Raw genomic sequence first — 12153 nt, forward strand, 5'->3', positions numbered from 1 at the left:
AGTAGGGTTGAGGTCCAGGCTCTGTGAAGGCCACTTTAGTTCCTCCACACCCAACTGGTCAAACCGTTCCTGCAGTGGTTTATTTTCTCTAATGCTCCATTTTTGAAGGTAGCATGACTTTAATGTTTTTGAAACATATTTTGATAGGAGAAGTTGGGTTTACAGTGGTGGTGCACTAGAATAGTATACACTATGTGAAGGAAATAAGTATTTGATCCCCTGCTGATTTTGAATGTTTGCCCACTCACAAAGAAATGATCAGTCTAAAAATCGAATGGTAGGTGTATTGTAACACTGAGAGACAGAATAGCAACAGAAAATTGAAAACAATGCATGTCTAACAAATTGTGCACTGATTTGCATGTTCATGAGGGAAATAAGTATTTGATCCCCTATCATTCAGCAGTATTTCTGGCTACCAGGTCTCTTTCATACAGGTAACAAGCTGAGATTAGAAGCAGCCTTTTAAAGGGAGTGCTGCTAATCTCATTTTGTTACCCGTATAAAAGACACCTGTCCACAGGAGCAATCAGATTCCAAACTCTCCACCATGGCAAAGACCAAAGAGCTGTCCAAGGATGTCGGGGACAAGATTGTAGACCTACACAAGGCTTGACTGGGCTACCAAACTATCGCCAAGCAGCTTGGTGAGAAGGTGACAACAGTTGGTGCAATCATTCGCAAATAGAAGAAACACAAAACAACTGTCAATCTCTCTAGGTCTGGTGCACCATGCAAGATCTCACCTCGTGGAGTGTCAATGATCATGAGAACAGTGAGGAATCATCCCAGAACTACATGTGAGGATCTTGTCAATGATCTCCAGACAGCTGGGACCACAGTCACCAAGAAAACAATTGGTAACACACTACGCCGACAAGGATTGAAAAACTGCAGTGCCCGCAAGGTCCCTCTGCTGAAGAAAGCACATGTCCAGGCCTGTCTGAAGGTTGCCACTGAACATCTGAATGATGCAGAGGAGGACTGGTTGAAAGTGTTGTGGTCAGATGAGACTAAAATCGAGCTCTTTGGCATTAACTCAACTCGCCATGTTTGGAGGAGGAGGAATGCTGCCTATGACCCCAAGAACACCATCCCAACTGTCAAACGTGGTGGAAACATTCTGCTTTGGGGGTGTTTTTCTGCTAAGGGGACAGGACAACTGCACCGCATCAAAGGGGCGATGGACGGGGCAATGTACCGTCAAATCTTGGGTGAGAACCTTCTTCCTTCAGCCAGGGCATTGAAAATGGGTCGTGGATAGGTGTTCCAGCATGACAATGACCCAAAACACACGGCCAAGACAACAAAGGAGTTGCTCAAGAAGAAGCACATTAAGGTCCTGGAGTGGCCTAGCCAGTCTCCAGACCTGAATCTGATTGAAAATCTGTGGAGGGAGCTGAAAGTTCGAGTTGCCAGATGTCCGTCACCAAACCTTAATGACTTGGAGAGGATCTGCCAAGAGGAGTGGGCCAAAATCCCTCTTGAGATGTGTGCAAACCTGGTGGCCAGCTACAGGAAACGTCTAACCTCTGTGATTGCCAACAAGGGATTTGCCACCAAATACTAAGTCATGTTTTGTGAAGGGGATCAAATACCTATTTCCCTCATGAACATGGAAATTGGTGCATAATTTGTTAGACATTTCTTTTCAATTTTTTGTTGCTATTCTATCTCTGTGTTACAATACACCTACCATTCGATTTTTAGACTGATCATTTCTTTGTGAGTGGGTAAACATTCAAAATCAGCAGGGGATCAAACACTTATTTCCTTTACTGTATAGTGCCTAGTCAACCAAAAAAGCATTTGTGAGGTCTACTACTGATGTTGAATGACAAAGGTGTTCAGTAGGGTTGAGGTGAGATACTGATGTTGGACAAGAAGACTTCGGTTGCAGTCAACATTCCAACTCATCCCAAAGGTGTTCAGTAGAGTTGAGGTGAGGTACTGATGTTGGACAAGAAGACTTTGAGTCAGGGAAAGAAACGAGGAAGCCCTGGCAAATGCGCCAATGCCCAATATGGCTGCGCTAATTCGCTCAAAAATGTGTGCATGCGCATAGGTGCACGGCACGTAACGCGCATCGGCACACGCAGGGTGTGATTGCTGGTACTCTGTTGTAAGGACTGCAGCTCCACATAAATTGCTGGATTGTCAGACTCCTGTTCCTGTGTCTATTCACCTGCTGATTATCTGTTACCAACCCTGACCTGCTCTGGCTCCTCTCCTGACTCTCCACTTCGGCTTGTACCTCAGATCTGCTCCTGCCTACTCCTGATCGATTACCAGTGTATGACCCTGGCTTGATCCTGACCACGCTCCTGCCTTTTTTTCCTGATTGATGTTCTGTGTTTGACCCTGGCTTCTGACTTCGCTTTCTGCTTGGCCCATCCACATAGATCTGCCAGTCCTCTGGAGGACCCCCTCCTGTATCTGGTCCACCCACGGATATCGTCTCATCGGGCATCAACAGGCTTCCATACAATTGGCAATCCGTGCTTCTTTGGGCAATGCACCCCTGAAGGTGGTAAGGGGAGTATGTGACCGCATAATCCAGCCATAATGTCAGAGGCTGAGAGAGGTGTGTCTCCGATAGAGGCTCTGTGACAATAGGTTGCCACCCCCACATGCAAGCGGTCAAGAATTTACAAGAGGGCTATTTTCAGCTGGAAGGTCGCCTACAGAATCTTGCTACCCCCTATGCTCCTGTCGATCAAACCCCGCTCATTGTATCCTCTGCATCTACCGCTTTGGTTCAAAAACGCCCCGCGGTTGCTCCCACGGTGATGATACCAGAGCCAAGAGTACCAACCTAGAACTTTCTCCATAGAGACTGTGAAGGTGGGATTCATTATTTCACTACTTACTGATTAACCCCTGCCCTGGGCACATCACCTCCTGGAACAGAAGAGCCCTGTTCTAAACTCTGTTGCTACCTTCTTTGACGCCATGTCTCAGCTCTATGATGACCTGCAACGCATGCCTACAGCAGAAACCACCCTTCACTCCCTCCAACAAGGTCGGTGGAAGATTATACGGTGGAATTTTGTAAATGGTCAGCAGACACCGGTTGGAATGAGGCTGCCCTCAAATACCAGTATCGGCTTGGCCTCTCTGAAGGGCTGAAAGATGAACTGGCCAGAGTTGAGGCTCCTACTACCCTTGAAGGCGTCATCCAGTTGGTCATCCAGCTCGACCATCGCCTATGGGGACGGTGGTTGGAAAGCTCTAACTTCTACCGACCATCCTGTATGCTACCCAGGGTGCCTTCCTTCCCTGCCCCCATGCCACCTGCTTCTGCCTCTGAAGTTGAACCCATGCAGATTGGCCTAGTACGCTCCTCCTTGTCTCCTAAAGAAAGGATACGTCGAATACAGTCCAACCTGTACCTCTACTCTGGGGGTTCCAGACACTTCTTACGCAATTTCCCTGTGAGACCTAGTAAGTCTGCTCTTCCACGTGCAGTCTACTCCCAAATTTCTGGATGAGTACCAGCTCACCTTGTTTTACCCATCTTGTGGCTGAGGGGAGGTCAGACTCCAAGCAATCGTTGATTCCGGGGCGTGCAGTTGTTTCTCCTATCACCCAATTAACCTGTCTGCATATTCTATTCCAGTGTTCACAGGAAGCTCCAGGGGCTTTTGACAAATTAAAAACTATATTTACCTCTGCTCCAGTACTACAGCATCCAAATCAGACTCTACCCTTTGTCCTTGAGGTTGATGCCTCGGAAATTACTACAGGAGCAATCCTTTAGCAATGGCTGGGGCCCAAGGCTCTCCTGCACCCAGTGGCTTTCTTTTCCCGGAAAATGAGTCAACCCAAGAAAAACTATGATGTGGGGGACCGCGAATTACTGGCCATTAAATCAGCCTTGAAGGAGTGGCATTACTTATTGGTAGGTGCTGCTCACCCCATCATGATATTTACTGACCATAAGAACTTAGAATACCTTTAGAACCGCAAAACAGTTAAAAACGCGACAAGCTCGATGGGCCTTGTATTTCTTCAGATTTAATTTCCACCTTACGTATCGCCCAGGGTCCAAGAATGGGAAAGCAGATGCCCTGTCTCGCATGTTCCTAGAAACACCTTAGATAGCTGCCCCCAGTACTATCTTGTCCTCACACAACTTCCTACTGATCCAACCTGATCTAAGTGCAGCAATCAAGCAAGCCTCCCTTTCATATGCTGGGTCCGAAAGGTCATCATTGAGGAAACATGAGGATTTCTTATGGTATAATAAGATTTTCATCCCCAAGAGGTAAGGCCTCAAATATTTAAAATATGTCATGACCATCTGCTTGCAGGTCATTTTGGGGTACGGAAAACAACTGAACTTGTTGAGATCTTTTTGGTGGCGCAACCTGAGACAAGACTGTAAAGACTATGTCAATTTCTGTGCAACATGTCTTCGGAATAAAGGCAGCAACACCAGAGCCAGGGGTTTACGAAGACCCCTACCTTTTCTTGAGCAACCAAGAAGATGCTTTCCATGGACTTTATAGTGGACTTACCTGGTGGTAGTAGATAGGCTGTCCAAAATGGCACATTTGTTACCCATGGTGGACAGAAACTGCAGAATCCTTTATCAAGGAAATAATAAGACTGCACAGGATGCCTGACAATATAATCTGACGGGGGTACAATTTACGTCTACGTTTTGGAGATCTCTGTGTAAAACCCTGAACATCGAAGTGTCTTTTTTCTGCATATCAGCCACAGAGTAATGGGCAAACTGAGAGAACGAACCAAACCTTGGAGCAATACCTAAGATGCTTTTCTACCTTTTCTCAGGATAACTGGCCATCTCTTCTTCCTTGTACAGAGTTTGCTTATAACAACTCCGTCCATGCCTTTATCGACCAATCTCCTTTCTGGGCAAATTATGGATTTCACCCTTCCTTTGTTCCGGATGTCATCCCATAACCATCAGTACCTGCCGTCAAGGATAGATTAACTTTCATCCAATTTAATTACCAAATACTCCGGAAGACCATGCAAAAGGCTCAGGAGGATTACAAGAGACCTTTCGATAAAAGGAGGAGAGGTAACCCTGTGTTGAAGGTGGGAGAAAAGGTTTGGCTTGCTCCACAAACCTCAAACTTGCCTGCCCCCCACATAAATTAGGTCCTAGGTTCATTGGACCCTTTGAAATTGAGAGAAATTAATCCTGTGGCCTTTGAGCTGAACTTGCCTGACTCAAGATTCATCCGGTCTTTCACGTCTCTTTACTCAAACCAACCGTAGTGAATTCTTTTCCTGGAAGAGAACCACACCCACCACCAATCATGGTAGGGGAAGACACTGAGTTTGAGGTGGAAGCCATTTTGGATGGACAGAAAAGGGGAAAACAAGTCCAGTATCTTATTAATGGAAAGGGTATTCACCGGAGGATAGTTCTTGGGAACCAGCAAGAAATGTGCATGCTCCTAAACTTCTTCAGGAATTTTTCTACAGATTCCCCGAAAAGCTAGCTCGCCTGGGCATCCGGAGGCTGCCCCTTGGGGGAAGGCACTGTCAGGGAAAGAAACTAAGCCCTGGCAAATGCTCCAATGCCCAATATGGCTGCGCTAATTCGCTCAAAAATGTGTGCATGCGCATAGGCTCATGGCATGTAATCGCGTATCCATGTGCGTGAAAGCGCACAGGCACACGCAGGGTGCAATAATTGCTGGCACTCAGTGGCCTTTATAAGGACTGCAGCGCCTCACAATAATTGCTGGATTATCGGCAGCCTCCTGTTCCTGTGTGTTTTTACCTGCTGATTCTGTTACTGACCCGGCTTGACCCTGACCTGCTTTGGCTCCTCTCCTGGCTTTCTACCTTGGCTTGTCCCTCCGATCTGCTCCTGCCTTCTGATCAATTACCAGTGTATTACCCTGGCTTGATCCTGACCTCCCTCTTGCCTTTTCTCCTGATTGATGTTCTGTGGTTGATCCTGGCTCTGGCTTCTGACTTTGCTTCCTGATTCTCCCATCTACCTGGATCTGCCAGTCCACTGGAGGACCCCCTCCTGTATCTGGTCCGCCCACAGATATCCTCTCATCGGGCATCACCAGTCTTCCATACCATTAGCAACGCGTGCTTCTTTGGGCACTGCACCTTCCGTTACCACCTTCAGGGGTCCATTGCACTCAGCCGTAAGGGGAGCCCTCTCTTCACCTCTGCCTCCGGGCAGGTACGTGACACTTTGATTCTGAGTACACCCCTAAGTGAAAATGTCCATATTGGGCCCAAAGTGTCAATATTTTGTGCGGCCACCATTATTTTCCAGCACTGCCTTAACCCTCTTGGGCATGGAGTTCTCTGGAGCTTCACAGGTTGCCACTAGAGTCCTCTTCCACTCCTCCATGATGACATCACGGAGCTGGTGGATGTTAGAGACCTTGCGCTCCTCCACCTTCCGTTTGAGGATGCCTCGCAGATGTTCAATAGGGTTTAGGTCTGGAGAGATGATTGGCCAGTCCATCACCTTTACCCTCAGCTTCTTTACCAAGGCAGTGGTCGTCTTGGAGGTGTGTTTGTGGTCATTATCATGTTAGAGTACTGCCCTGCGACCCATTCTCCGAAGGGAGAGGATCATGCTCTGCTTCAGTATGTCACAGTACATGTTGGCATTCATGGTTCCCTCAATGAACTGTAGCTCCCCAGTGCCGGCAGCACTGATGCAGCCCCAGACCATGACACTCCCACCACCATGCTTGACTGTAGGCAAGACACACTTGTCTTTGTACTCCTCAGCTGGTTGCTGCCACACACGATTGACACCATCTAAACCAAATCAGTGTATCTTGGTCTCATCAGACCACAGGACATGGTTTCAGCAATTAATGTCCTTAGTCTGCTTGTCTTCAGCAAACTGTTTGCGGGCTTTCTTGTGCATCATCTTTAGAAGAGACTTCCTTCTGGGCCAACAGCCATGCAGACCAATTTGATGCAGGGTGCAGAGTATGGTCTGAGCACTGACAGGCTGACCCCCCACCCCTTCAACCTCTGCAACAATGCTGGCAGCACTCACGTCTATTTCCCAAAGACAACCTCTGGATATGACGCCGAGCACGTGCACACAACTTCTTTGGTCGACCATGGCGAGGCCTGTTCTGAGTTAAACCTGTCCTGTTAAATGCTGTATGCTCTTGGCCATCGTGCTGTAGCTCAGTTTCAGGGTGTTGGCAAACTTCATGCAGAGCAACAATTATTTTTTCAGATCCTCAGAGTTCTTTGCCATGAGGTGCCATGTTGAACTTCCAATGACCACTATGAGTGAATGAGAGCGATAACACCAAATTTAACACACCTGCTCCCCATTCTCACCTGAGACCTTGTAACACTAATGAGTCACATGACACCCGGGAGGGAAAATGGCTAATTGGGCCCAATTTGGACATTGTCACTTAGGGGTGTACTCACTTTTGTTGCCTGCGGTTTAGACATTAATGGCTGTGTTGAGTTATTTTGAGGGGACAGCAAATTTACACTGTTATACAAGCTGTACACTCACTACGTCACATTGTAGCAAAGTGTCATTTCTTCAGTATTCAAGTGTACAATCCAAACGCACACGTTCCTGCGTTTAAAAATGGCTGTGTGTGTGCTGCAGCGACTGTCGGCTGGAACTGAACAGAATCGGCAAGGGAGAATGTCACCAGCACACCGAGGATCACCAATATGGGTTCAAATGTTTTAATGACCGATCACATAGTTACAGCAAGGCAACATTTCAGAGTCTAGCAGGACCCCTTCATCAGGCATATCTTTAGTGTTGTCACATTAAAAGATATAATAAAATATTTACAAACATTTGAGGGGTGGACTCACTTCTGTGAGATACTGTATATCTGGAAATTCTTATACAGATCAAAGGTCAAAGATACATAGCAGTTTACACATTAACTCTTGCAGACTCTTGCTGACTACTGAGGCCTAATCATTTTTAGAGCAAATCCTCTAATTTTTTTTTTAATCTTTAACCCTCTCTTCCTTACACCTAGTGTACTGTTGCTGTTTCATACTGGAAAACTACATACGTTTTTTATAAAGCTGAAATCCAGACGTTATCTGCATTGCAAGCATTGGTTCACATTGGGCTGATGTAAGTATGTACAGTATATCTCAAACCTGATGGAGGGGTTGCTGTGGGAGCTGACATTCACTGTAGTAGTTGGTGCTACTACAGTGATCACAGAGCTCTTCTGGATTCTGTGCTGAGCGGTGTTCTGTCTGCACACTGATCGTAGGGGGTTGCTCACTTATCATTGCCACCAGTCATATAATCCTTGTATGCTTACTATAGAAGCATAAATATATAGGTATTCTTTGATTAGACGAGGTGGAGAGGAAGGGCAGTGATATCCAGATCTCCACCTCATTCAATCAGAGAATACATTTTATTCATTAAAAAAGAGAGTGTATTATCCCCCCTTTTTGGCCTGCACAGCTTCCTCTCTTCTGGAATGGCTTTCCAGAAGATGTTGGAGTGTGTCTGTAGGAATCTGTTTCCATTTGCAAGATCAAGTACTGATGCTGGATGAGAAGACCTGATGCCAAAGGTGCCCAGTAGGAATGAAGTCAGGGCCTGATGTTGGATGAGAAGACCTGATCCGAAAGGTGTTCAGTAGGGTTGAGGTCAGGAACTGATCTTGGATGAGAAGACCTGATCTCAAAGGTGTGTTCAGTAGGGTTGAGGTCAGGTACTGAGAAGACCTGATTCCAAAGGTTTTCAGTATAGTTGGGGTCAGCTACTAATGTTTGAGAAGACCTGATTCCAAAGGTGTTCAGCAGCGTTGAGGTCAAGTACTAATGTTAGATGAGAAGACCTGATCCCAAAGGTGTTCAGTAGAGTTGAGGTCCGTTACTAAAATTGGATGCGACGTGATCCCAAAGGTGTTCAACAGAGTTGAGGTCAGATCCTAAGGTTAAATGAGAAGACCTGATCCCAAAAGTGTTGCAATTTTAGTATACGTTCTGCGAAAGCGAAGACATCTGAAAGGTGTTCAGTAGGTTTGAGGGCAGGTCTTGATGTTGGATGAAAAGACCTGATCCCAAAGGTGTTCAGCAGAGTTGAGGTTAGAACCTGATGTTGGATGAGAAGACCCGATCCCAAAGATGTTCAGTAAGGTTGAGGTTAGGTACTGATGTTGGATGAGAAGACCTGATCCCAAAGGTGTTCAGCAGAGTTGAGGTTAGAACCTGATGTTGGATGAGAAGACCCGATCCCAAAGATGTTCAGTAGGGTTGAGATTAGGTACTGATGTTGGATGAGAAGACCCGATCCCAAAGATGTTCAGTAGGGTTGAGGTTAGGTACTGATGTTGGATGAGAAGACCTGATCCCAAAGGTGTGCAATTTACTGTGCAACATAAAAAAAATTGCAACTGCCACCATTTTATTCTCCAGGGTCTCTGCTTTCAGAAAATATTTTTTTTGGGGGGTTACAGTAATTTCTAACAAAAAAAAAACAGTTTATAGCATGTTTGCAGAAAATTGCCCTGGTAGGTGAGTGGTTAAACAAAGTTGAGTTTTCTTTGGAAACTATCTCTTTAATTTTGCTGCGATATATTGGATTTGGTGCAGAGCTGGAGGTCACTGGGTTGTGACACAGACCAACGCTTACGCTCTTGGAGAAAAGATAGTAATCAGAAAACACGAAGCCCTTGAAAATGCGTTCAATAAATAATCTTTACTGTCAGGCTCAAGGTTCTATCCCAGATTGTATGACATACACAGCTGATTTTTCTGTTGTAATTCTTATCCTTGTGTGCACACAATTACAGCAGTGATGCATCCTTCATATCCAAATACACAATTACAGATTCCTGATATACCCTAGTTTGCATGAACATTTGATGGTGATGCATATCACATGTCTTATAAGGACGTTAGATGTCAATAGGGCAGGGTTTCTTAACTTCTTAATCCAAGTTGGTCACAAGTGAAAAAATTCATACATGCATTCGCATGCCTCCTTAGACCCAGTCTGTGATAATATGGTTACCTGCTGACCTGGCACCCTCCACAGGCAGCTTAACTCTTCAATAAGACACAAAAGTTGAATCCAGTTCAATTTTACTTCAGATAACTGCAGTGCAAGGGATAGGTTTCCAGGCTTTAGTGTTCAAAGACAATGACTATCCTAAGCCCCATCTCTGCAAAGATCTAATACTGATTGAGGGAACATGGAAGAAACAGTGAGGGTCTAGCTAGGACTGAACTATCTAGCACTAAACAGGAGGGGAGCACAGACAGAGATATCGAATCACACAGGTAAACAAGTTGTAGTGGCCCTAAAACTCGCCAGATGTCAGCATACATGAAACAAAGGCAACCTGATACAATTCAATATGACACAGAAAAAACACATATGGGGTCACAGTGGGTCAGAACAGACACACACATACATTTCAGCACAATTATCTATAAAAACTGAAATTCTTTAATTATATAAGCTTTTTTGCATACAGTATATAGACAGGGCTAACACTGCACACTTCATCTAGTGCTCAGCTCTGCTATCCCTACACCCTCTGCACCCATTGTCTACAACTGCTTACCGCGGCATCCCTTTTCTATCACTGATTACCCTTTGCTCCATGGCACCCCTGCTGCTCACCTCTGCACCACCACTGCACCCCTATTCTACAAGACCACTGCTAACCTCTATTCTCTTTAGCCCCTCTGCTCACCTCGCATCCCCCTGCACCCCTTCCACTATTTCTCACCTTGGTTCCCTTCTTGAAAGCCGTTATCTCCAGTGCCTTTCTGCCCCTCACTCCACCATGTACACATTCCAATGGTAACTGCACAATGAAGGGCCTAATGCAATGCATGATGCCATGAAAAACAATCTATGAATGGAGGAGGTGGACGTTTCCTCCATTCTCCCATCTTCCATTCATAGATGGTTTTTCATTCATGGAAGCTTTGACAGACCCAACCAGGAGAGGGTCTTTTGGAGGGGACTATGGGTTAGCCTTCTACCCCCTGATTATGGCCCATGGAGAAGACAGGGGATTTTGTCTGCTTCTCTCGGTCAGAGCATGGTGGAGAGCCAGGTCCTGAAACCCTTTGATTGTCCGGGAGTATCTACCAGGATTATGTGGCCAGGAAATCTCCAGAACAGTTGTGCGTCTGTGGGAACATTGTGTCGTACAGATCCTGCAGACACACCTTCACCAGCCAGGGATATGGAGCTCTTCTTGGACATATTTCTTATCTTGCCCCGGCTGGTCCTCAAAAGCTGCATAATGCATCATTTGCCCATTTTTTCCCGACTACTACTAACTGTATATTAACTTTTTATATTCTTTCCGCCGAAGATGTGCCACTTGGTAATCTAGATCAGAGCTGGATCTGGGGTGGGACATTTACAAACGAATGGTATAATGTATTATATGTATCCAGGGCTGTGGAAAAGTTTCTGGGCATCATGGTGGTCAGGCCCTGGCTAATCAAGACTTGTTGTGGGCATGTCATAGACAAATGAGGCAGACTTGTCTAGGTGCCTGGCTATTAATTAGATTAATATTTAAAGGTTGCATTGTTATGTTTTTACTGGTTGTACGTCTTTTCTTATCTATGCTAATATCCCCAAGAGGGCAATGTCTTCCTGGGGGGTATAAAGTATGTGTCTGGATTTTAATAAACAGGTATTCCTTTGTTTTTACCTCAACATCTTGTCTGTGTATAATGCTCGGAGTAAAGTGTTGGTATTAGCGATTGGTCCGCTGGAAGGGTTTGAAGTGCAGGCAGCACTGTTTGGCAAAGGCACCCAGTTGGGGTGCCAGGCAGTCCATCACAGAAGCTATAGTACAACTTCTATGAATGGAGGAATGGGGCAGAAAGGGCAGGCTTCAATGAGTGCCTATCACAGGATTTCAAATATAACCACAGCCTAAGGTTAAAAGCCTTAATATTTTTGAGAAAGAAGGGTTAGAGCTTCCATTGGGTTTTTATTGCTGTCTTTGATTTCCATGGGGATATTTCCCTACACATTAAATCTTGATGACACCAAGACAAGTGATAAGGGGAATGGGAATCATGGGGGCTTGAAGGAAAAGACAGGAATAAAGATCTTACAGAGGTTCTAATCTTTCCCCTCTGTACTAAAACAAAATGTATGCACTGGTGTCTCTGTTCTAATTGGAAACA

Source organism: Staurois parvus, unplaced genomic scaffold (assembly GCF_062004578.1).
Source record: "Staurois parvus isolate SC_StPar_1 unplaced genomic scaffold, SC_StPar_1.0 ptg001377l, whole genome shotgun sequence".
In the NCBI taxonomy this organism is placed as follows: domain Eukaryota; kingdom Metazoa; phylum Chordata; class Amphibia; order Anura; family Ranidae; genus Staurois; species Staurois parvus.